This window comes from Canis lupus, chromosome 25 (assembly GCF_011100685.1).
Source record: "Canis lupus familiaris isolate Mischka breed German Shepherd chromosome 25, alternate assembly UU_Cfam_GSD_1.0, whole genome shotgun sequence".
NCBI classification, from domain to species: Eukaryota; Metazoa; Chordata; class Mammalia; order Carnivora; family Canidae; genus Canis; species Canis lupus.
In genome coordinates, this window is record NC_049246.1 from 36,939,904 (window position 1) to 36,963,300 (window position 23,397).

At 47.4% G+C, this 23,397-nt stretch overlaps 1 protein-coding gene across 3 annotated transcripts in view; it reads left to right on the forward strand.

The window, feature by feature from the left end:
* The first annotated feature begins 3,035 nt into the window (after window positions 1-3,035).
* The window catches only part of LZTS1 (leucine zipper tumor suppressor 1), a 51,344-nt gene continuing 30,982 nt past the window's right edge, over window positions 3,036-23,397 (forward strand). For 2 of the 3 annotated variants that reach the window (XR_005378701.1, XM_038573912.1), the window contains exon 1: window positions 3,036-3,217. The gene's annotated coding sequence lies outside the window, so the exon portion shown is untranslated. Of the gene's footprint in view, window positions 3,218-3,403; window positions 3,577-23,397 lie in introns of all 3 variants that reach the window. The other variant, XM_038573913.1, reaches the window with a different exon arrangement.

Genomic DNA, 23,397 nt, shown 5'->3' on the forward strand with positions numbered 1-23,397 from the left:
AGAATGCTTCTGACAGAGAACCATAATATGTCAGTGCTGGATGCGTCCCCTTAAAGAGTCTCACTCAAACTACCCACTTTGCAGATATAGAAACTGAGGCCTAGTCAGGGACATGGCTTATCCAAGAGCATTTAAGTAGTAGTGGTAGGGCCAAAATGAGGAACAGGTTTTCAGGATTAGTATTTTTCTCCTTCCATGGAATTCCACATCTAAAAACAGAAAAATGAGTTTGACTGAAATCAGAAGTCCACCTGATTATTTTTTTAAGATTTTATTTGTTTATTCATGAGAGACATACAGAGAGAGAGAGAGGCGGAGACATAAGCAGAAGGAGAAGCAAGCTCCCCATGAGGATCCTGATACGGGACTCCATCCCCAGATCCCAGGATCACGTCCTGAGCTAAAGGCAGATGCTCAACCGCTGAGCCACCCAGCATCCCATAATTCTTTATTCTACCTTCCAAGATTCTACTTTTTTTTTTTAAGTGCTAAGATGTTAGATTTATATTAATCCATTCTGCAAGTGTTTCTGAGAAATTCCCACCTGTGAGGCACCACATCTGTCTCTGGGGATGTAGAGTCCAGTGTCTGACTGTAGATAGCTCATAGTCTAGGGAAAGACAGACCTGCAGTCACAGTCACCATGCAAGCAAGCATACATATGAATGGGACAAGAGACGTGGAGCTCTAGAAAAAGGAATTGTCGTTTTGGCTGAGATGATCAAAGATGGTGTGAATAAGGAAAGCATTTTAGGTCTCAAATTTTGACAGGTAGAGAAAAGCCTTTCAAACTGAGGGACAAATATATGCAAAGGTGGAAAAGAAGAGGTGATCTTCAGAGAAGGCTGAACTGGCCTTTGGAGTTGATACAGAGAAGTTGTAATGTTCCTTGTAATAGCTACCATGTGTATGTACTTACCACATGCCAAGGATTCTTATTTAATCCTCATAGCAAACCTATAAAGTAGGGATTGCTTCATTTACAAGTAGTTATAGAATGACTATGATATACCAGCCAGGTTCTAGGTGCTGAGGGTACATCTGTGAACAGAACAGATCAAGTCCCTCCGCTATGAACAAAACCGAACAAGTCCTTGCTCTCAGGAAGTTTACATTCCAGGAATTGTTTCCCCATTTCATAAAGGGGAAAAATATATATAAACGACAATATCACCACCAAAAAAAAAAAACCAAACAAACAAAAAACAAAAACCCTGAGATATAAGGAGGTTATGGCCTTGGCTGAGGGTCACACAGATGATAATTAGCAGAGCCTGTCTCTGCTCTGGAAGTCTGTTGTGTTTCCTTCCAGGAAGCTTAGAATTGAGAGTTGAAGTTTTCAGAGTCCAGATCTGGAAATGGGAAAGATATTTTACAAGATTGAGAGCAACAGGGTGGCTGTAACAACATGGTGTTGCTTCTGTTTGGGCTGTCTTCCCTCATTCCACTTTTTTTTTTTAATTTTTATTTATTTATGATAGTCACACAGAGAGAGAGAGAGAGAGAGGGGCAGAGACATAGGCAGAGGGAGAAGCAGGCTCCACGCACCAGGAGCCCGACGTCGCACTCGATCCCGGGTCTCCAGGATCGCGCCCTGGGCCAAAGGCAGGCGCCAAACCACTGCGCCACCCAGGGATCCCTCATTCCACTTTTAGTCAGAGATCAGCCACCTCAGTGTTCCCTCCTCCACTTGGCTGAGGCTGGCATTCCCTGGGTAGAGCCGTGCCTGGTTTTAGTGAATTAATTAACCTGGGTGAACCCAGGACCAGAGCCTCATGCCACACCCAGCACCCCATTTAACTGGCCTTTTGTCCTCCCAAAGCCTGTAAACTTGGTTTCCTTCCTAGCCCAACTGCTAGAAGTTAAAAATGAGGGTGGTGGAGAAAATGATAGCGTTAAAAAGGTACTGGGTGAGATTTATAGCTATAAACTTGGAACACGACTCAGCTTTCCTTTTTTTTATATATAAATTTATTTTTTATTGGTGTTCAATTTGCCAACATACAGCATAACACCCAGTGCTCATCCCATCAAGTGCCCCCGTCAGTGCCCGTCCCCCAGTCACCCCCACCCCCCGCCCTCCTCCCCTTCCCTCACCCCTAGTTCCTTTCCCAGAGTTAGGAGTCTCTCATGTTCTGTCTCCCTTTCTGATATTTCCCACTCATTCTTTCACCCGAAACCTAGTCCCCCGGAGGGAGCTGGAAAAGTTTGCCTTTGAAATGTCTTGGAACGCTTGGGTGGCTCAGCAGTTAAGCGTCTGCCTTCGGCTCAGGGCGTGATCCTGGAGACCCGGGGGTCGAGCCCCACATCGGGCTCCCTGCATGGAGCCTGCTTCTCCCTCTGCCTGTGTCTCTGCCTCGCTTTCTCCGTGTTTCTCATGAATAAATAAATAAAATCTCAAAAAAGAAAAAGAACAAGAAATGTCTTGGGAGTGGGGGTGCCAGTGTTCCGGGCCCCTGCCTTTAATCCCAGCACGTGAGGCAATGCCCATCACTAGGCTGCTGGTCCCGTCTTTCACCTGGAAATCCAGCCTTTCCCCGGGACCCAGGGGCTGCAGGGCTGGGGCTGGGGAAAGCAAACTGGTGAGTAAGAAGATGGGGCGGGGAGCAGGGGGGGGGATGAAGGAAGAGAAGGATCCAGGGGAAGAGGAGAAAGCCAAGGAATGAATCTAGGAAACGCGAAGGAGGAAGGACGGAGCGCGCGTTACCGAGGAGGCAGGGACAAGAGCAAGAAGGGAAGAGTCGCAGGAGGGGCAGGGCCGGCGGGTGGAGGGAGAGAGGCTCAGGGCCGCCCGAAGGGGTCTGCGGGCGGTGGCAGCGGAGAGCCGGGGCCCGCGGCCGCCGCCGACCCCAAGTGCGGGGCAGCCCCAGCTGTCAGCCGGGAACAAAGGCCGCCGAGCAGCAAGCGAGAGGCTGCGAGCCGCGCCCGGCCAATGAGCGGCGCCGGCGCTCGCCCCGCCCCGCCCCGCCCCGCGCCCCGCCCCGCCCCGCCCCGCCCCGCCCTCGGCTCCCGGACCCCGCGCGGAGGCCGGCGCGCCGGGAGCGGGCGGGCGAGCTGCGGGCGCGCGCGGAGGCCGAAACTTTCTCCCGCCGCCGGGTCCGCCGAGCCGGAGCCGCGAGCCCGCAGCCCTGCGGAGACGGCCGGGACCCCACTGCAGCCCCCCGACCCCCCCCCAAAAAAAAACCATGCCCAAGCCAGCCGGAGGCGCAGGGGGCAGGTAAGGTGCGCTGCGCGCGGGGTCCTCCTCCGCCGCGCCCCGGGCGCTCGGGCTCGGGGGCGACCGCGCTCCCCGCCGCGTACCGGGCGTCCGGGCGTCCGTCGGTCTTTGTCTGTGTCGGCGTCCGTCCGGGTGTCTTTGTCTCTGCACGTAACTGTCAGGGTCTTTCTTTCCCCCCTGCGCCAGGGTGGGTGCTGCTGCTCGGGACCCAGCCTGGAGAAAGGGATGCTGCGCCCGTCCTTACGGCTTTGTCTCCGTCTCCTGCACCCTGGCTTCATCTGCTTCCAGCCCCGAATCTGATCTTGCTGGACACGAAGTGTTGGGTGACACTGATGTCTGAGATGAGCCAAAGGGGAAGTGTGCGTGAGCCCAGAGGGTCCCTGGCCCCAGACGGAGGGTGTGACAGCTGGGCTCTGGACACTGCACTTGGCCGTCCGAACTCTGGAGATGGGCCGTGGCCGTGCTCACGGGGTGGCAGGGACACTGGTGCAGTTAGAGCTTTGGGACGTCTCACTGAAGGAATGTGTCACGGGGGCTGAGTTGGATAGAGAGGGGCTCCATGAACGTGGAAAGTGGCCCCTGGAGTTGTGGGTCAACAAGGATCAGTCGTAGACTTGCCATTCAGCCAGATTAACACACACACAGTCCCACACCTACACACACACCACGTTCACTTCTTTCTCTCACCGGCCAAAGGTAGCCAGCCCCCGACTCCCTCCCCACCCCTACACACACACACACACACACACACACACTCTTCAACATGCTGAACTCCTGCTTTCAGAGCATCAAACTCAGCAGCAACAGGCATCGAAACACCACAGGCCAGGTGATCTTTCTCCTTCTTGCTCGAAATGGAAAGGAGTGAACTCTGGAGCAAATGAATGTTCTGCTTGCCCACAAGTATGTCAGGCCTAGGAAAGTGCTTGGGACTTGTTAGCTTCAGAGCCCTCGGTTCCCTAGGAACAAAAAGAGTGCTTAGGGATCTGAGCATCTAGATTTCCTGGATCGCCCCCCCCCCCCCATTCTATCCACACCCTCCTGCAACCATCAACCCTGGTCTTCGGTCTTAGGTGCTGGGCAGACTAGCATGGAGGGACTGAGTTCTGGAGAGCTCTTGGCAGGAGCTGTGCCAGATAAAGGATCTCCTGCTCTGCTGGAAGTACAGCCTAGTGGCAATCAGAGGAGCAGAGAAGTCTAGCCAGAGAGAGATGAGCTGTGTGTGTGCTTGGCAAGTCTTCCAGAACCAACGACCCTTGAGAAGACTCTGTGGGTAGGGACTAGACAGTGCTTGTAACCTGAGCTTCCTCTAAGTCCAAAAACAATTTTCTGTGGGTATACTGGGGAACATATAGGTGCTAAAGCATACACACACACACACACACACACACACACGAAAATGGGTATTAGAGACAGCTTTTATAGGCGGGAAGGGTGTTTGTGTTCAAGGGTGAGAAGAGCAGAGTGTGTGGGTGGAAATCTGTGGGCAGGGGCATACACACTAATCAGGTCTGGCATTTACACCTTATATTTATCCAGTGCCTTTCTTCTGAGGTGCTTTCTCCACATCACAGACGTTATCTCATTTGTTATCTCCTTTATCCTCACACTGTAACTACCAGGTTGGCATGAAGCATGGTTCATTCTCTGTGTTCTACCAGTGAAGAACGGGGGCCGGGCTTTCCCTAAGGTCCACAGCTAATAGGAGCAAAGTTAAGTTTAGCAAGTGGAAGTTCAAGTACGAGGTCTCAGCTGAGCAGATGGGTGTGTGGACATTCACTCTTCATGAAGTGAGAAAAAAAAAAAAAACAGGTGGAGAAAAAGGATAGTCTTTCAGGAGTGTGTATGTGTAAGCGAGAAGGAGGATGGGACGTTCGAGATGGTTGTTACTTAACCATTTATGGCAGCCTCTGTGCACCTACCTCACGAAGTAAAACCTGCTTTAACAATTCAGCTTGTACATTTGTGTGTCTGTCGAGGAGCCTCCTGTCTTGCCATGTGCATCCCAGTAGATGTGTGTTGAGGTGGCTGCTGTCTAAAGTGTGCCGCTGTGCAGTGTGTTGTCAGGGAGAGCCAATGCTTTGGGAGTGCATGAGGGAAAGATCCGCCATGCAGTTTTGAGAAGCCACTTTTGTGCCTGTGTGGGCAAGGAGGTAGATGGGTTCCAACCATATAAAAATGGCTTCCTAATTCTAAAAAGTTATGTATATGCCTTTGCACTTATTCAACATTCACTTAATAAATATTCATTGGGTACCTACAAAATGCAAAGCTCTGGGCCAGGCATAGCCTCATTAAACTATGAAGATGCATAGGGTAATGAGGGCAAACCTGTGGTTGATCAGCTTATAGACTGGTGTCATGGGTAATACTTAGCAACACCTAATACTGTTCACTAAGTACACTATGTGCCCAGTACTTGTTATTCATTATCTCATTTAATTCTCAGCACAGGCCTGCAGGGTGTGTATGATTATTAGATGAGGAGAGTTAAATAATGTAGTTAGGATAGAGGATGGAGGAGCAGGGGTTTGAACTCCACTCAGCTCAGCTCTGGCTCTTTCCATGTTCTTCTACTAACTTTGAAAAGAGAAATACACGTTTCCGCTCTGTCAAATATTCTTACCCCGTCTCTCTACCTCCACCTAACAAGCTCCCACTTGCGCTTCTGGTCTTAACCATGAGAATCAACCCATCCAAGAAATCTTCCCCTCTTCTTTCCCTATGTCTGGGTTACATGCCTTTCTCTGAGTTCCTACCATCATTCCACACTATTCTGACATTTACCCACTGATCCTGAAGAGCCCAAATGGTTCTTAGAGGCAGAGATGATGTCATGAATGCCCAGCTCATAGTATACTATTTAGCTACTATGAGTAGGCCCTTAGTAAATGGTTGCTTAATAAAGCAATGGGAAGAAGAGATATCGGGGACTGTTGGCAAGGAACATTTTCCCAGCACAGATTCCTGCATGGCCTCTGGCTTTCCTGCCCCTGTTATTGGGTCATCTCTTTCAGGGCCTCTGCCTAGACAGGGTTCCTTCGTCTCAGTTTCTAACTCCAGTTTGGGAACACAAGGAAAACCTAGCTCCTACCCACCCTACCAACCTAGGCGCTCTATCTCGGGGTCAGTCAACCAATGGATATATACTAGTGGGAAGTGCTAGGTGTGATCTAGAATTAAGGTTTTAAAAATTGTGCAGTTGGAACCGCAGGAAGGCACTGGTTCCAAGGCAGTGATGAGGTGTTTCTAGGGGTTTGCTAACAAAAAAGTAGCCAGCTGTCTGGGGGATCTTTAGGCACTTTAAGTGGTAGTTCTTTGAGTTTCCTTTTGAATAGATCTTTATGCTGCTGCAGTCTGAAAATTGCTGATCTAAAATAGACACTTACGCTGTTGTTGGGAGTGTGAATTGCTACCATGTTTAGGGAGGCAATCTGGCCATGATTTCCCCAAGGTCACGTGGTTACAGTTTGGTGACTCCTGTCTCATGCCGTTTACACCACACCATTATTTCTCATAGCAGGTTTGCCACGTGCCTTCTCAGGGGTTTGTGATTATTTTAGTTTCCCTAGAACTGTACATCACTATTTATTGAAGGTTTTCAAGGTGCCACGGAGGTGGGGGATTTTTTAAAAAAATGGTTCAATAATGGCTTGAGACTAAAATTTGTGATGGGAATTGAGAAGAGGAAGCAGCATACGTAAATCAATGACAAGTACATTGAAAATTGGATTGTACTAACTTTGAACACAGCAGCTGCTCAGCATGAGGGAGGTGAGCTCAAAGACACCAGGGAGGAAGTGGTCATGAACTAAACCTTGAAGTTAAACCTCAGGAAAGTATAAAAAGTAGACATAGCAGCAGCAAGGTCATAGTTCCAAGATGCAAGCTGAGACCTGAGGAAATGGAGCTTTTTCTTCCAAAGGGAACCCAGGTAAGAAATGTTTCCTCCTTCCATGTAGCTCAGCAAGGCACCCAGACCAGACAGAGCTGGGAAATGAAGGATGTGAAGTAACTCACCTCTAACAACTGCCTCCAGCAAAATGAGTGTGCAGATTGGCTCTGGATCCCCTTCTCCAAGGATTTAGAGAAGTGGGTGGAGATGTGTCAAAATCAGGCATGGTTGCGTTGGGCTTCGGGCTAGCTGCCGATTGGCAGTGCTGCCTCTGTATCTGCAGTCTCCATCCTGCTTCCTGCCAGACATCGACTTCCACCTGACAGTCTACCACCATCTCTAGGCTGCCTGTAATAATAATTTTAATAGCCTTTTTTATTTGTACAGGACTTTACACGTTAAAAAGGATATTATTATTGTTGCTGCTATTGTTGTTATTGTTAGGATCATTATCAACCCTGTGAGAAAGTATCTTCCACAATTTGGCATATGAGAAAACTGAAGGAACCTATTGGGGGTGAAGGGGTTCACCCCAGATTTTAAGTGGAATGCTGGGATTTGAACCCAGCTGTCCTGACTCCCAATTCATTGCTATTATCACCCAATTGGCAGGCCTCATTAATTAGCAAATAGAATATGAGCGTGTGTATGTGTTAGCTAAAAGCTAAAATTAATTGTTCTAATCAATCCAGTAGACTGGTGATTTTTCTTGCTAAGTGATAGGCCAAATTGGTGTCTAAATAGATGTGATATGGGTTTTGTCCAGTACCTGGAACAAAGGCAGTAAAAAGTTGCCCTATCCAGATCACCCATAGATTAGCTTCCATGTCAGTTAATCACTGTGGGAGAGGATAACTGCCTTCAGAATGACAGCCAGCAGACACACACACACACACATGCACACCCGAATTCATTCATTCATCTCTTTCACTGAGGCATGCTCTCCTCTGATATCCACACTCGCAGTCATATCCCATAACGTGAATCCTTAGACATTCCCAGATGGCAGGACCTGGAAGATCCACACCCTATGCCTACTTGGGTTGGTCTTTCTGTGGCATGATCTAAAGTGTGCTTGGATTGCCCCCCTCCTCGATGGCACAGAACCTCAATTTCTGCCATGCCCAGAGCAGTCTTTTGAATTACCATTAGTTCTTCAGAGCTTCAGAAGCTCCCAGGCCACAGCATCTACTAGAAGAAGAGAGCCCAATCTAGGTAAGACTCTCAAGCTAAGGCATACCCAAGGACACAGGCCCTCAAAAGTGCCAAAGTAGAGCTGAGATCAGGGGTGAGGGTAGGCATTGCTTTGAAAATCAGTTGCTGTTTAGGGATGAACCCTGCCCTGTGCATGAATATAACTGCAATGCATAGACTGCCAGGTGGCTGAGGCAATCCCTGCCTGAGGCACCAGGGCAGGGCTGTACACTTGGCTCACTGGCCTGTTGGCTTTGGGGGCATCTTCACCCTCCTTGCTGTTGCAAAGCCATTTGCTGCTAAATCACCCTCCTCCTGGCACCCTGGACTGCTAAATTGGTCTCAACTTGCTGTACTTCCACCCACTACCTTAGTCATTATTCGCTGGCAGCATTCACAGAGTGGGTGTAAAGCAGCTGAACATTATATTCCTGCTGAAGAGAGAATTGAGTATAGGCATGCAAGGGAAGGAGGTAAGGGAAAGCTAAGGAGGCAGGGAAACAAAGCTTGGATCTGCCAGCACCTTTCCCTACTAACTCCAATAATTCTGGACAGTTGGGTGGTGGGCAATAGGTGAGTGTCCTGGCTCAATAGGAGGAGACACAGGATTCTAGGGTGAGAGAGGTACACTCACTACAGTGGGGCTGCACCTACCTGGGAGGAAGAAAGGACATCCTCTGTGAGGAGAGAAACACCCCCCCGCCCATCAGCTCCCTGTTGCTACAAATTCTGCAACATGTACTGTCATACCCATTGAGCATCTATTCCCATGTATTAGCATTTAGCTTCTCTATCCTTCCTCCCTGCCTAGATTATAAATCTCTTGAAAGGAAAATGTGTCATGTTTCAGGTGACACAGGCTCTGGACACAGGGCTCAGCCCCAAAGTGCTGAAGGTAATGGTGATGAGGCCTATGGTGGCCCTTCCTTCTCAGCCATTTCAGATCTCCCTGTGCTGTCCAAGGGCCACAGGGTTTGGGAACCCAGGCAGGCAAGAAGAAAAGGAATAACAGGGGAACATTCGAGGCTGGGTCTATTATCTCAGTGAGGAAGCTTTAGGGAGGGAAGGGTTATGCCACACAGGAACAGGCCAGCTAGGGAGGTAGAAACTTAGAGACTTTCTGTTGTGGCATAGAGGCTGCAAGTAATCTCCAGCCAACAGATGGGGTACTCTTTCCTAGCTCATCTAGCACCCAGGATTGCACTAGGGCTGGTAGGAGGTGAAGAACACAGTTGGTTCTCATGTCAGACAGCATCAGATGGAACAGGGTGACCTTGACAGGAGGTTCTCTGAACCACTGATAACTTTTGCTTGGTCTCCCAAGAAAGGGTTGGAAGGGGAAAACAGTACCAACACAACCTGGCCTGGAACCCAATGGACTCCCCAACCCAGGTTCCTGTCCTCTGACCCTCTTCTCAAGGAATATAATGAGAAAACCCTGAGAATAGAAGCCACCACGCAGCTAGGGACAATGGGGAATTTGCAGAGCATGGCAAGGGATAGAAGTCTAGGGGAATGAGCCCTGAGGTTGCTCTTGACCTTCTGCTAACTGTTAAGAGGCAGTCTGACCAGTGTGTCTGGAGGATGCCTGTGCTGAGTCTGCCCTCGTCACCTCAGCAGCCAGGTCAGGGATGTCAGGGTTTCAGAAGGACACTTTAAGCACTCAGAGCACCTCCCTTACTTATTGCAACCTTCAGACACTCCAGCTTTGGCTCTCTCCTCCTTCCCATTGAAGGGTATCTCAACGGTGCACATGCAGAGGAGGCTAGGAAGGATTAGAATGTGCTCACATCCTGAGAAGACAACCCTCCCCGGCCCCAGTGCCTCAGTGGTGGCACCAGCAGGGAAACTGAACTGCAGGCAGGTGGGGAAAGCAAGAGCCAGGAGGCAGAGCCCCAGCCTCCACCTGCACTAAAAACGCAGCGCTGCACTGAAGGAGTGCTCACAGCTGCCCGCTCCTCCCCTCCGTGGGCCTGCAGCGGCCCTGCTCAGAGACCCGCACTAGCAGGGAGTGACCATGGGCAGGATGTTTGGTCTTTCCTGAGACATTTCCTCATCTACCAGGACCACCAGGCATTCAGCGTCCCCCAGGATTTAAAAACTCCTCTTGACTGGAGTCACTTCTATGCTGGAGCTACACACAGGACCTCCAAGTCCAGGGTTCCAAGACTTATTAGGAAACTAAGGAGCCTGTGTTGAAGAAATGTCCAGTACTCTGCATAGAAACAGAAAATCTCAGAGTTGAAAGGACCCTTAAATTCTATTTTATGCATTCCTCCCACATCCCCCAAAACTCTTCTTCTCCAACTTGTTGTCTTTACTCACTTCCAAGTACTCTTGCTCTGGACCCCTGGTACCTAGTTCTTTCTGTCTTAGTTACATTCTTTTTCAAGTCAGGGAATGCCAGGTCCGTATCAAGCACTCTACCAGAACCTGAGAGGAGCAAAAAAAAAAAAAAAAAAAAAAAGATGAGACAGACACTGTTCCAGACAGGCTTGGTATTGGGGGAGACAGCAGATGCATTAGAAAATATCACTCTACAAAGCTGAATTGGTCGAAAAAGTCTTCATGGGAGATATAGAACATGATAAGCAAGCTGTGGTCTGGGTGCGACTTTTAAGAGTTAGAGGGAGGGGTGGCAAAGAGAGGGCACAATCGGTGGTGGAAACAAAAGCAAGGTGAATCAGATTGAGAAGGGCTTAGTACATCCCTTGGGACTTTGCTTGTTATTTGGCAGGCAGTGGGAAGTGACCGATGTGATAGGTCGAGGAGTGGTTTATAGTAGTCCTTGGTTTTAGGAAGTTAATCTAGCAATGGTGAATAGAATAGATTTGAGGCTGTAGAGACTCCGTTCTCCAAATAAGATTATTTATTAGAATGACTTTCTATCCCCCTTCCTGTCTCCTGGTTGATAGCACATGGTCTGGGAGATCTCGCATAGCCTGGAAACATAGGGTAGCCAAAGCTTCAAGGAGAGGAAAGTTCCTTGTCTATCATCCAAGGTCAGGTGTCACATTGACAATGTGTGGGGTTTAGAGACTTATTTATAATAGGATACTCGGGTAACACCTTGCTTTGCACCACTTTGGACCTGGATGGAATCACAGGGGGCTTTTTTTTTTTTTTTTTTTTAACAGATGAAGACACAGAAGCTCACACTGGGGAGGAACTTGCTCAGTGTCCCCCCCCACAGCTGATTAGTGGCAGTACCAGGATTGGTGTTACCACTTCAGACCCTTACTAGCCCACTGCTATTTGTGGACAAAGACAGCAAGGGCCAGTGGAACTCATCAGATCCTCTCACCTTTAGTGTCAGACAGATTTGCCTGAGAGGACATAGGAGAACTAGTCAATAATGGAAAGTTCGCAGTCTTTGTGGATCTCTCCCCCCAGGGCAAGGGAGTCCCTGGACTTTGGTGACAGGTGATACTCACAGCCTCCATTTTTCTGTCCTGCCTTCCTTCTTGTTTCTCTGGAATCTTCAGATGTCAGATTTCCTTCCTTTCCTCTGCCCTCTGCTTTGTTCTAAGAGTTCTGAGAAGCTCCCATCTAATGTGATAGTGAAGGTTTACTATCACAGTCACAGTTGTGATCAATTATCACCTTTCCAAAATGAAAATCAAGTTTACTGCCTCTGTCTCATATGTGCTCCATTTAAACCAAACCTGAACAAAATGGAAAGGTTGTAGGTGCCAGTGAGCTATGCTAACCACTTAGAGAGCTGATGCCACATTGGGAAAGATTCCCAGCCAGGAGGCAAGTGTGCATCCCAGGAGAGGCAGGTCCAGTCAAATAGGGACTTCCTTCGATCTCGGAAGAACAGGGTGCCAGGGGTCCTCCTGCCCACAGAATCTAAAAAGATCTTAGAACATCATCTTCCTCTACCTGCCTAGGAACTTCCCTTGTGTTTGCTAAAAACCTGAGTAGCCGAGGGCAAGGCCATGGCAGTGTCCTGTGACATCTCCAGTGAGGTGACCCCTGGAGACAAGGCTTTGCTCAGGAAACATTTCAGCTCAGGCCATGCTCCCTCAGTCTCCCAGAGAAGTTCATCCTCACCTGGACAGCAGCCTACAGCCCTGGTAGAGAGAACAGGTGAGCCGTAAAGGTGAGGCCTGGGCTTTTTCATGCTTGTCAACCCTTCCAGGCAAGTTTGGGAGTGGAGAACAGAAAGAATAGGATTTTTGGCATCAGATAGATCGGTGTCTGGCTCTGCTACCTAATAGCTGTACGGCAAGTCACTTAGCATCTCTGAGCCTGTTTTCTCATCTATAAAATGCATTGTGTCCCAGGGAAAATTTTTATGAACATTACATGACCCAATATAAGTAAAGGCGTGTGAAATGTAATAGGAGCTCTATTTTCATGTTACCCTCATCCCCTTCCCATCAGCTCCAATGGAAGGAAAGCAGGCATGAGATTAAGATGTCTGTGTAGGAAGGTCATGAGCCCTTGGTGTAGGACATGTCCAGAGTATCAGGGAAGGGAAATTTTGGGGTCAGGCATTATTGCCCGACAACTACTCTCTTATCTGCTTACTCTGGCAGAGGGAAACAGTTGTAACTGAAAATAATATGGGAGGAAACACTTCCACCTTTGTCACTCTGGATCCCCATCTACATTGTCAATTTGACTAAATTAAAATGGACTGATAAAATTACGTAGGACAGATGAGTGTGGCATCATTGAATGTCCATCACTGAAGGACAGATGAGGTGGAGACTCGATGTTGAAAGTAGATCTCTTGCTCACATTGTCTTTCACCAAATGTGTGGAGGACAGAATGCAGGAGAGGGGAGGGCTCAGAGACCCTGCAGGTCTAGCCTCAGGAAAACCCCACAAGGCCATCTGGAACATGTGTGGAACGGAGTAAGGGGAGGAAGATTTCTCCCCAAGGTGAACACCTGGATACAAGGTGTTTCACACTGCACCTCTTTCTTTTTTTTTTCCCCCTCCTGCCAATGCCTTTCTCATCTGTATCATTTTCTGGATTATGTAACACATAAGGTGTAGGAAAAAATAAAATGAAACTTCTCTCTGCACTTAGCTTATGAGAGATGCATAGACGCAAGAAGGCCCACATCTGGTTGAGTCTCACGGAGGAGAATGAAGAAGGCTGAAGAGTCGACTTCTGCCTTGGGAAATTAGGGCAATATTATTCTGCCTAAGTGGCATTAAACAAGATGGGGCCAGGCAGCCTGGGTGGACCGAGGGGAAGTTGCTCCTGTTTTGATGCACATTCTATACCAGGGACAGGGACACATACACGAATCCTCCCACGTGAAATGAGCAGTCTGGCATCAGTCATGCACCGTCCACCTGCCTTCTCACCTCCCTCTGTGCTCTTTTTTTTTTTTTTTTTTTTAGTGAAGGAAACTTTTCCACGTTAATGGCATGGCCTAGAGAGCTGAGGCGGTGTCTTCCATGGCACACAGCACACAGCTGTTAGTCTCTGATGTGACATTAGAACCTGCATCTTCAGAGTCCGGCAGTTTCTCGATTCTAGCATGTTGGTATCTGTCGGGGAGAAGACAGTGCCTCCAGCAACAGGAGGCCCTCATGGCTTTTAGGAACATCTGTGAGAGGGGATGTTAGTTCAGTTTCAGGGCTGATTTTAGAGCCAGGACAGCTTGCAGAGATCTTAAAGAGCTGTCGGGGAACAGAGGCAGCCATGGGACTTCCCTCCAGCAGCCTCTGCCCTCCCCCATTAGGTAATGGTGGGAACCTCCCACCAGCAGAGGAAGACAGAGTTCAAAGGACTGCCCTCTGCACAGTCCCTGGGACAGCAGCTATAAACTCCCATTTGACTGCACTTCATGGATTCGGAGGCTGATGGGAGATGTGGAACCTGTGAGGGAAACACAAGGCAGCCCAGAATTAGGCCTTACTTTCATCAGCATAAAGTGGTTTCAGGGAAGCCTGCCGAGGATCAGAAACTACGGTGCTATGTTGAGGCCCTTGCTTAAGATGCCTCCAACCCAGTAAGGCTCTAGAGAGCTGTGTCCCAGGACAGGAAAACAGGATGAAGGGACTGAACACAAACCAAGGGCTCGTCTCTTCTTTCTTCCCTCCTCACACCTTTTCTGTCAGCGACTGAGAACCCTGCTCCATTGCCTGGCCCTGGAGCAGCTCAGGCACGGGGACAGGGAGGCAGGTGGGGTTTCTGGGATCCGGTCTAATTGCAGCAGTGTCTCCCAGCCTTGCCCAGACTTGTGCTGGCTGCACAGCACTTCTAAGGCAGCCAGGACGTGTCTGCAGGGGCACGGTGGTGGGAGGACCTCAGGGATCCGCCACTTCTCCTTTGGACCAGAAGAGGCTTTTAGGATCTCATTCTTTGCAGACAAATATGTTTCCACATTGAAGCACAAGAGGGTGCCAGCAGAAGGAAGAGTCTGGTTTCTAAGACTGGTGACTGTGAAGGTTTCTCTTGCCAGAACACCACGGGGTGTTCAGTATGTACCAGATCCGGTGCAAGACCTGGCATTGCTTGGTGCAAACCAGCCCCTGGGCTGTTTCCCTCTGCTCCAAGCCACTGAAGTGACATGATCTCTTGGGTTCCCTCACTCTACCCAACCCTGCCCTCCGTGACTCAGGTGAAAAGGACTTCTTACCTATGCTCCTGCTTAGTTTTCCTCAAGGAGGTGGTGGCAGAGAATGTGGGCTGAACATTAGCAGCAAGAGACAGGGGTAGTCCAACATCGCCTGCCTCAGCCCAAGGGGACTGTAGGGCCAGAGACCCACAGAAATGCCTCTGGGGAAGACAGAGGTGTCTGATCTCATCTACACCCTGGGGCTGACCTGTTATTAGCTGGCCATGACTCAGAGCACATGCAGGGGGAATGAGGAGCTGTCTCTAGCTAAAAACACCCATCCTCTAGCCCTCTAAAGGATGGGGACTACTAGCTTAAGAGGCCAGGACTGTTCCCCACTATTCAAACTTGTGCTGCTGACTGTCTGTTCCTTTGAATGTACTGAGTTCTGCTGGGCCCAGCTCTGTGCTAGACCCCAAGGGTATTTGGCATCCTCAGGGAGTTTACTATTTGTTAGACTAGTGATTTCTAAATACTTTAAGAGCAATTTCTAAAAAAAAAAAAAAAATGGATAGATGATTACTGATATTTTTTTTAGAAATCTAATCTCTAAAGCCCCCAAATGGAAATGTCCCCAATTCTTTAGATAATGAAAGGAAAGTAGAGCCCAGAGACCAGCAAAGTTGAAGAAAAATATATCAGGATTAGAGCCCAGAGATGCTTTGAGTCACCAAGTTCCATATGTTAAAAAACAAAGATAGGGATCCCTGGGTGGCGCAGCGGTTTAGCACCTGCCTTTGGCCCAGGGCGCAATCCTGGAGACCCGGGATCGAGTCCCACATCGGGCTCCCGGTGCATGGAGCCTGCTTCTCCCTCTGCCTGTGTCTCTGCCTCTCTCTCTCTCTCTCTCTGTATGACTATCATAAATAAATAAATAAATAAATAAATAAATAAATAGATAAAACCTAACTGCCATTTACTAAGCTCTTAATTATATCGCAGTTCCTTTACAAATAAAACTTCACTCAATACATACAGAAACCTGTGAGGTAGGTACTACTGTTAGCTCCACTTTATAGATACGATTGGAGGTTTGCAGAGGCTGCAGTGGTGGCCCAAGACTAGAGGTGCAAAGGACTAAAAAGGATTATGGACTGGAGCCGGAGTGCAGGGTGGGGGGCATGGGAGAGAGTTAGGGGGAGTTCTAGAGGAGCAGCCAAGCCTGTGGGGAGAGGGTTGGACAATGGGTGGGGGAGCACTGGCTGGTGTGAGGTCTGCAGAGCACCTGATACCACTAGAGGTAAACAGGTGGTGTGTATGGCTAAAGCACTGTTGACTACAGCCTAGATTCAAAGCTCGGCATTGCCCCTTGTTAGATGTAAAACCTGGGACCTCATTTTCTGCATCTGTTGTATGAGAATAATGATGGTGTTCCCCCTCAGTGTTGGGGTGTAGCTTGCTCCAGATCATGTCTGTATAGTCCTTCATCCAAACCTAAGGAAACACTCAGCAGATGGGAGCTTAAGAGGGACTGTGTCTCCCAGATTGACATCCAAGGGGACTGGATTCTGCTATTTCAGCTTGGGCATATACTTCTGGCCAGAGGCAATGAGAAAGTTGGTAAACTGTCTCTCCCAGCCTTTCCTGGGCAGTGGTGACCTCCTTATTTAGCCATGGGAGGCTGGCCCTCAGCCTTCCAGAGGAGGCTTCTGACAGCATCCAGATCCTATTCTTCAATGATGTAGAGACTGAAGAGTCCCCCATTGTGTTGGGGAGGAAGCTCTGGTCAGGGATCTGCCAACAGGGACCATTTCATTCCCTCCTCTGCAGGAGGAGAAAAGAACTTCAAGGCTGAAGTGGAAGTGGAGTCAAGACCAAGCCCTGGTGGCAGAGAGAGTTAGGAGCTGAGCCATACCAGTCTGGTTCCACACCAGTCTGGTTCCCCCCTCACCCCTGAGGATCTTTCTAGGAGTAGCTGAGTTGAAGAAACCCCACTGTTCTGGGTGGTGGTGGCCCAGTGCAGGTAGCCTAAGGGAGAGGAGGGCATCAGGACACCTCTCCTGTTCCACCTCTGCACCACATTCTGGGAGCACCGCTGAAGCCACTTTGCTGAAACCACCCTGTTATCCCCATCCTAAAGGTAGCAGCACTCTGCCAAGTAGGGGGACAGAGTCAAGAGCCAGGCAAGCTCAGGAACACTCTTTAGAGCTAGGAAGGAAAAGAGAGTAGAAGGTAGGCAGGGAGAGGAAAAGGGTAGGTGGGCGAGTTTGTAGATTTAGCTTCTGGCCTTCTTCTTCCTACTGAATGTCTTAGCTTGAGCTACTATAACAAAGTACCTGGTAGCTTGAATTAATAACCATTCATTTCTCATAGTTCTGAGGGCTGGGAAATCTAAGACTGAGGTGCTGGAAGATTTGGTGTCTGGTGGAGGCCACTTCCTGGCTTGCAGACAGCTACCTTCTTGCTGTGTCGTCAGGTGGTAGAGAAAGGGTTCTGGGCCTGTTATTCTTCTTACAAGGATACTAGGGATGCCTGAGTGGCTCAGTGGTTGAGCGTCTGCCTTTGGCCCAGGGCACGATCCCGGGGTCTGGGATCGAGTCCCACATCAGGCTCCTTACAGGGAGCCCGATCTTTCTCTTTCTCTCTCTCTGTCTCTCATGAATAAACAAATAAAATCTTTAAAAAAAAAAAAAAAGGATACTAATCACATTGTAGGGGCCCTACACTTATGACCGCATCTAAACTTAGTTGTCTCCCAAAGACCCTACCTCCAAATACCATCACATTGGGGGTTGGGGCTTCAATATGTAGATTTTGGGAGACAAAAACTTTCAATCCATAACTGAACATCTGTTGGGTTGCCATGTCCAGCCATGGGCAGGCAGCAAAGGGAATACAAGGTAGGACTCAGAGTCTCTGCTTCTGAAGGCACAAAGCCCCAGTGAGGAACCCACACAGGGTGGGTTTGAATACCCATCCCCATCTGACATCTGACCACTTCTTTGTTCCCACTGAGCCTCTTAGCCATTGGAAAATTGGGAGAAAGAATCACTTCCTGGGTCATTGTGAGAACTATTTTAAGTGAAAATTTTATTCAAATATATAGTATAATACAGAAATGTGCACAAAGCACGGATGACCAAACTGATGAATTTTCAAAATTTTTTATATAAATAGAACCCAAGGCAAAAGACAGAGCATTAAAAGTACCCCTGAAACCCCTCTGGTTCCCCTATCCTCCATAATTCTGTCCCTCATCCTGACACTATAACTTTGCCCTCTTTATCAACATCTTATTAATAGGACCATATAGCATGCATCCTTCTGTGAGAGACTGGGCTATGCTGCTATGTGTAACAGTAGCTCCATGGATCTCTTTACCCCATAATCTTCTACTATATAAATATACCGTGGCTCATTCTACTGTGGATAGGACTTAGGTTTCCAGGCATTTCCACTTTGGGACTCTTACGCATAATGCTGCTAGGTTTTTAAAATACATGGGAACATTTCTACTGGGTGTGCATCTACGACTGAATTGCTGGGTCAAATGATGTGTATATGTCCAACTTGAGTAGATACTGCCATTTTCCTAGTGTGGCTGAGCATATCTGCTCAGTGGATACTTCACATCCTCACCAGCACTTGGTTATCTGGCTTTTTCATTTTATCATTGTTGTGGTTGTATTTAATTATGGTTTTTTTTTGTTGTTGTTTTTAAAGATTTTATTTATTTATTCATGAGAGACCCAGAGAGGCAGAGACACAGGCAGAGGGAGAAGCAGGCTCCCTCTGAGGACCCTGGTGCGGGACTGGATCCCAGGACCCCAGTACTATGCACAACCTGACCCAAAGATAGACACTCAACCACTGAGCCACCCAAGTGTCCCTAATTATGGTTTTAATATGCATTTCCCTGATGACCAATCATCATGAACACCTGTTTATATATTTTGGCGATTTGCATATTTTATTTTATGAAGTGACTAATTAAAATCTTTTGTTCATTTTTAATTTGGTTTCTGTCTTTCTATTAGAGATTTACAAAAGTTCTTTTATGTATTCTGTTGAGCGTCTTTTGTCAGATATGTATAAATATCTTCTTCCATTCTCTGGCTTGTCTTTTTACTCTCAGTGGAGACATTTGATGAAGAGAAATTCCTAACTTTTCAGTATTTTTCCTTTATGATTAGTGCTTTTTAATGTCCTGATTGAGAAATTTCTGCCTATTCAAAGACCAAGAAGTCGTTCTCCTTTGTTTTCTTCTAGATGGAAGCTTTACTGTTTAACCTTTTGCATTTATAGCTGCAATTCATCAGAAATTATTTGTATGTAGTGTGAAGTTGTAGTCAAGATAACTTTTTTATAAATGGATACCAGTGGACCCAGCAGCAATTAATAAAAATAGCTCTTATTTTCTTATAGCTCTGCACTGTTCCCTTTGTCACAAATCGAGTGATTATGTATGTGTGGGACTCTATTCTGGGCTCTATTCTCTTCCACTGGTCAGTCTCTCTACCTTTATGTCAATAGCACATTGTCTTGATTAGTGCTACTTCTTATGTCTTTAAATCTAGTAACATATGCCTTCCAGCTTTGTTTTTCTCGAGGTGGTTTTGTTTATTCTTGGACTTTTGCATTTCAATGTATAAGCTGCTGGGATTTTGATTGATAGTGTATTGACTATATTGATTGATTTGAAGACGATTCAAATCCTTAGAATATTGAGTCTTCTAATGCATAAATCTGCTATATGTCTGCATTTGTTTAGATTGTCTTTATCACCGTACTTTAAATAATAATTTAATGTAATATATAATTTAATAAAATAACAATTTAAATAATACTTTCCAGTTTTCAATGTACTTTCAATGCATTTCATGCATAATATAACTTCAGTTATTTTTAAAATGTACATTTTTAAAATGGTATGTTTTTAACATTTCTTTTTCTATTTATTTGTTGCTACTATGGAGGAGTGCAATTGGTTTTTGTATACTGACATCGTATCCAGAGACTTTGCTAAATTTATTGCAAGGATTAAATGAGATCATGAGTAAACCCTACGTACATTTGTTGGTGGGGGCTCACTAACTCTGATCTGTGTGCAGAAGAACTGAGGCAGGTCAGCAACTCAGTACTAAGGGTGTTCATAGTGAAGGAAAACATCAGAATAGGAAGGTTATTGAGCTCTGGAGGAAAGGATTTACCTGGCCAATTAAAGGAGGGAAGATCCCTATGGAGAGAAACAACAGGAGAACAAGAAAACCATCTTGAATGAACTTTGAGAGATATTCAAGAGCTCTGAATGGATTCTAATGTTAGTGCTGCACTTTTTAGTTTGCAAAGCCTTTCTATATCCACTGTGTCATTGACTATCATTGCACTCCTATGAAATCACCACGTCAGGTCTTTATGCCATTTTCAGAGATAAGGAAGGGGGCTCAAAGAGTTAAGGGCTTGACCAAGTTCCCTCCCTGAGGAAGTCCAGGTAAGATAGGTTTCAAGCACATGCCTTTTTTGATATTATGACTTAGTGTGGAGGTTTCTAACACTATCACATGGTAGCCTTGGTCCTGATGAGCTAGGCCTTGGGAGCAGGAAAAGGTTATCAGGAAGATAAGTGAGGCAAGTGTTGAAATCTGTGTTTAGAGGACCTTTGTGCAGGATGGCTTAATGGGAAGAGGAGGCAGGCCATCTTGAAGTTTGTCACCACATGTTAGGCATGAGATGATGTAGGCCCTCAGGGAGGGAAGGGAGAGCAAATGCAGAGGAAATAACCACAGTGTGCCATGTACCCACTGTGTCAGGTCACAGCTCCCCATGAGCAACACATACAGGTGAGGAATGCTCCTTTGGGGCTTTTGGATCTCGACTCCCCACTTAAAAAAGAGTGACACATGGCATGTGTTTACCCTTTCTTGGCTAATCTCATGATTAAAACCAAAATCAAATCAAAACAAACAATGAATTATTTCTTCCTCACCTGTTCTGCTAGACCCCCTTTGCCAGCTCCTATTACACACTGACCTTAGTAACCTCCAGGGGATAGCTCCACCCTGGCCCCCCAGAGGTGGTCTACCTTGGTTTGTCCTCATGCTGGGAGCTCAGTCCTTTCAGCCAGTGACTCCCTTTGAAATGGCTTTGGTGCAGCCTGCTCTCTCTCACACTGAGGCTGAAGTTGGTGGTGGGCGTGCCCCAATAATTCTTTCTCTCTTCTCAAAGCATGTTTAGTTGCTGACCTCACCAGAGCCTCTTAAAGTGTCTGCGCTGGAACAGTTGCAGTGCTGCCCAAAAGCAGATGATGAAGGGGAGCCCAGAGAGAATGACTCACTCAAGACCACACAACCAGCCAGTGGCCCAGAGGAGCAATTCAAGGCCCTAGTCCATTGTCCTTTCTATTCTATCATTAAAAAAAAAAAAAAATTAGTCGAGGTGTCTATAGCTTGGACAACTCTGAAATTCCTTATAGTGGGTCAGTTTTGCCTCTCACAGAAGCCAGTTGTGGACTTGGAAGATTTCCATATATCCTAGGCCTGAATGAAATACTACCTCTGGAGACTTCTCTCCTTCCTCTGTCTTCCCACCCCAGTAGAGAAGCCTAGATCTGGGCAGCAGAGTGTGGCAGCTGCAAAGACCAGATGCACAAGGGCAAGGTGGGCAGGAAGGCTATCCTCTGGGGTCTACAGTTATAGCCAGCTTCCTCTGAGTCCTTCCTTCCTGTGCCCCAGCCCAGCTAGTGTCTCAGCAATATCTCCCACATCCTCTCTTTGCTGATACAAACTGCTTCTCTACAGAAGCCATATCCCTCATCTGGAATGGGCCATATATCTCCCCAGAACAACCAGATAGGGAGGTGGAACTGAAGCACAAATGGGCAACATGCTTACGAAAGGCTCTCTGTGGAGACTATTGAACCATGTCTCTCTGGGCCTCCAACTACATCACCCCTTTACCCTGAGACACTTCTAAGACATACATGAATATCCAAGAAATGTCTCCTCTGAGGCCACTGAACATACTGGAGAGATCACCTTCTATCGAACTTTCTTTCTAGAGTCATCCCCACACCACCCACCTTTTGAGGCCCCAGGGACACTTCATGGTGGGTGAAGATAGAAAGGCAACTGCCAAATTCTACCTAAAATATCTGATGAAACTAACATTTATTGAGTCCTTATTATATGCTAGATGCTGTCAGATGCTTTACATATGCTATCACATTAATCTTTAGAATAATCCCAAGGTATTTTTCAGTGGTTTTCAACTGGGAATGATTTTACCCACCCCCTTACATACCTCTGTAACCCCCCCACCCCGATTTTAACATTCAGCAATGTCTATGACATTTTTAATTGTCACAGTTGGGCAGAGGAGGGGGGCAGAGAGTGGGTTTAATTGGTATCTGGTATCTATCTATCAATCGATCTATCCACCCCCCTCACACACACATATATACAATACAGAATTGTCTAGTCCAATCTGTCAGTAACACTATGGATGAGAAGCCCAACCTAAATTTTCAAATGCAAAAAGAAAATCTGGGGTCAAAGTAGCGAGGTAGCATCCCCAAGGGTCTCATGGGTAGTCAGTGGCTGAGCTCTGCTGTAGTCCACATCTGTCCTCTTAGTTACAAAATTCCCCCTTTCTAAAGCATCTGCCCACCAGGTCCTTTCTGTCCTGGGAAAGAACAAATCACTGTCTCTGACTAGGCAAGCAATTTGCATCTGCCTGCCTAGAAGCCCAGTGAGCTTAGGGAGAAATTGTTAAAGTGCAGACTCCCCGCCTCCCAGATTGATCTGGGGGGTTACAGAGGTATGAGACCAGAAATCTAGGATCTCATTCGAGTAGGTATGGCATATGCAGATGCAGAAGCCTTTCGGGTGCCAGTTCACGGTATTACCAAGAAGCTCATGGGCATCAGAAGAACTGTGGGCCCTGGTGGGGATCAAGGAATATCTCCCTCATAGAAGGGCAGGGCTAGAGTAGGTCTTGGAAGGCCTGGTAGTTGGATATCAGTACTAAGGGGAGAACTGGGATCCTAACACCAGGGAGCAATGAGCCTGTTCTGAGGCCAGGCTGGGTGGGGCGCTGTGTTTTGGTGGGTAGGCTGTAGACCATAACAAAAGACCACCATTCCACTGACTCTCTTCTTTTGTGTCTCTTACTTCATAGTCTTACTTTTGCTCTGCTTCCTCTATGGCTTTCTTCATAGTCCTAATAACCATCTTATTAACCATTAGCTTAAAAAATGTTGAAAAGACCCTGTTTTTGCTGAGTTTCTGAGGTAGAATAATGGACTCTTCATGCCATTGAAAGCAGCTGGCCCCTAAGCAGTGATGAGAATATATAAGCAAAGCATGAGCTAAAGATCATAGGAGCAGACCTCGTTGATAGAGGTAGAATTCAATTCAAGGACATAGCACATAAGCCAGGTGGAAGGTGCTTGTCTTCTGGAGAGCCTTGAAGGACAGACTAATGCCTAAGAGGAAGGCAGAGACTGGATCTCTGGAACTAGCTGGCTCTGGGAAGAATGAAAGCAGGGGGAGAGAGGTGGGGAGCAG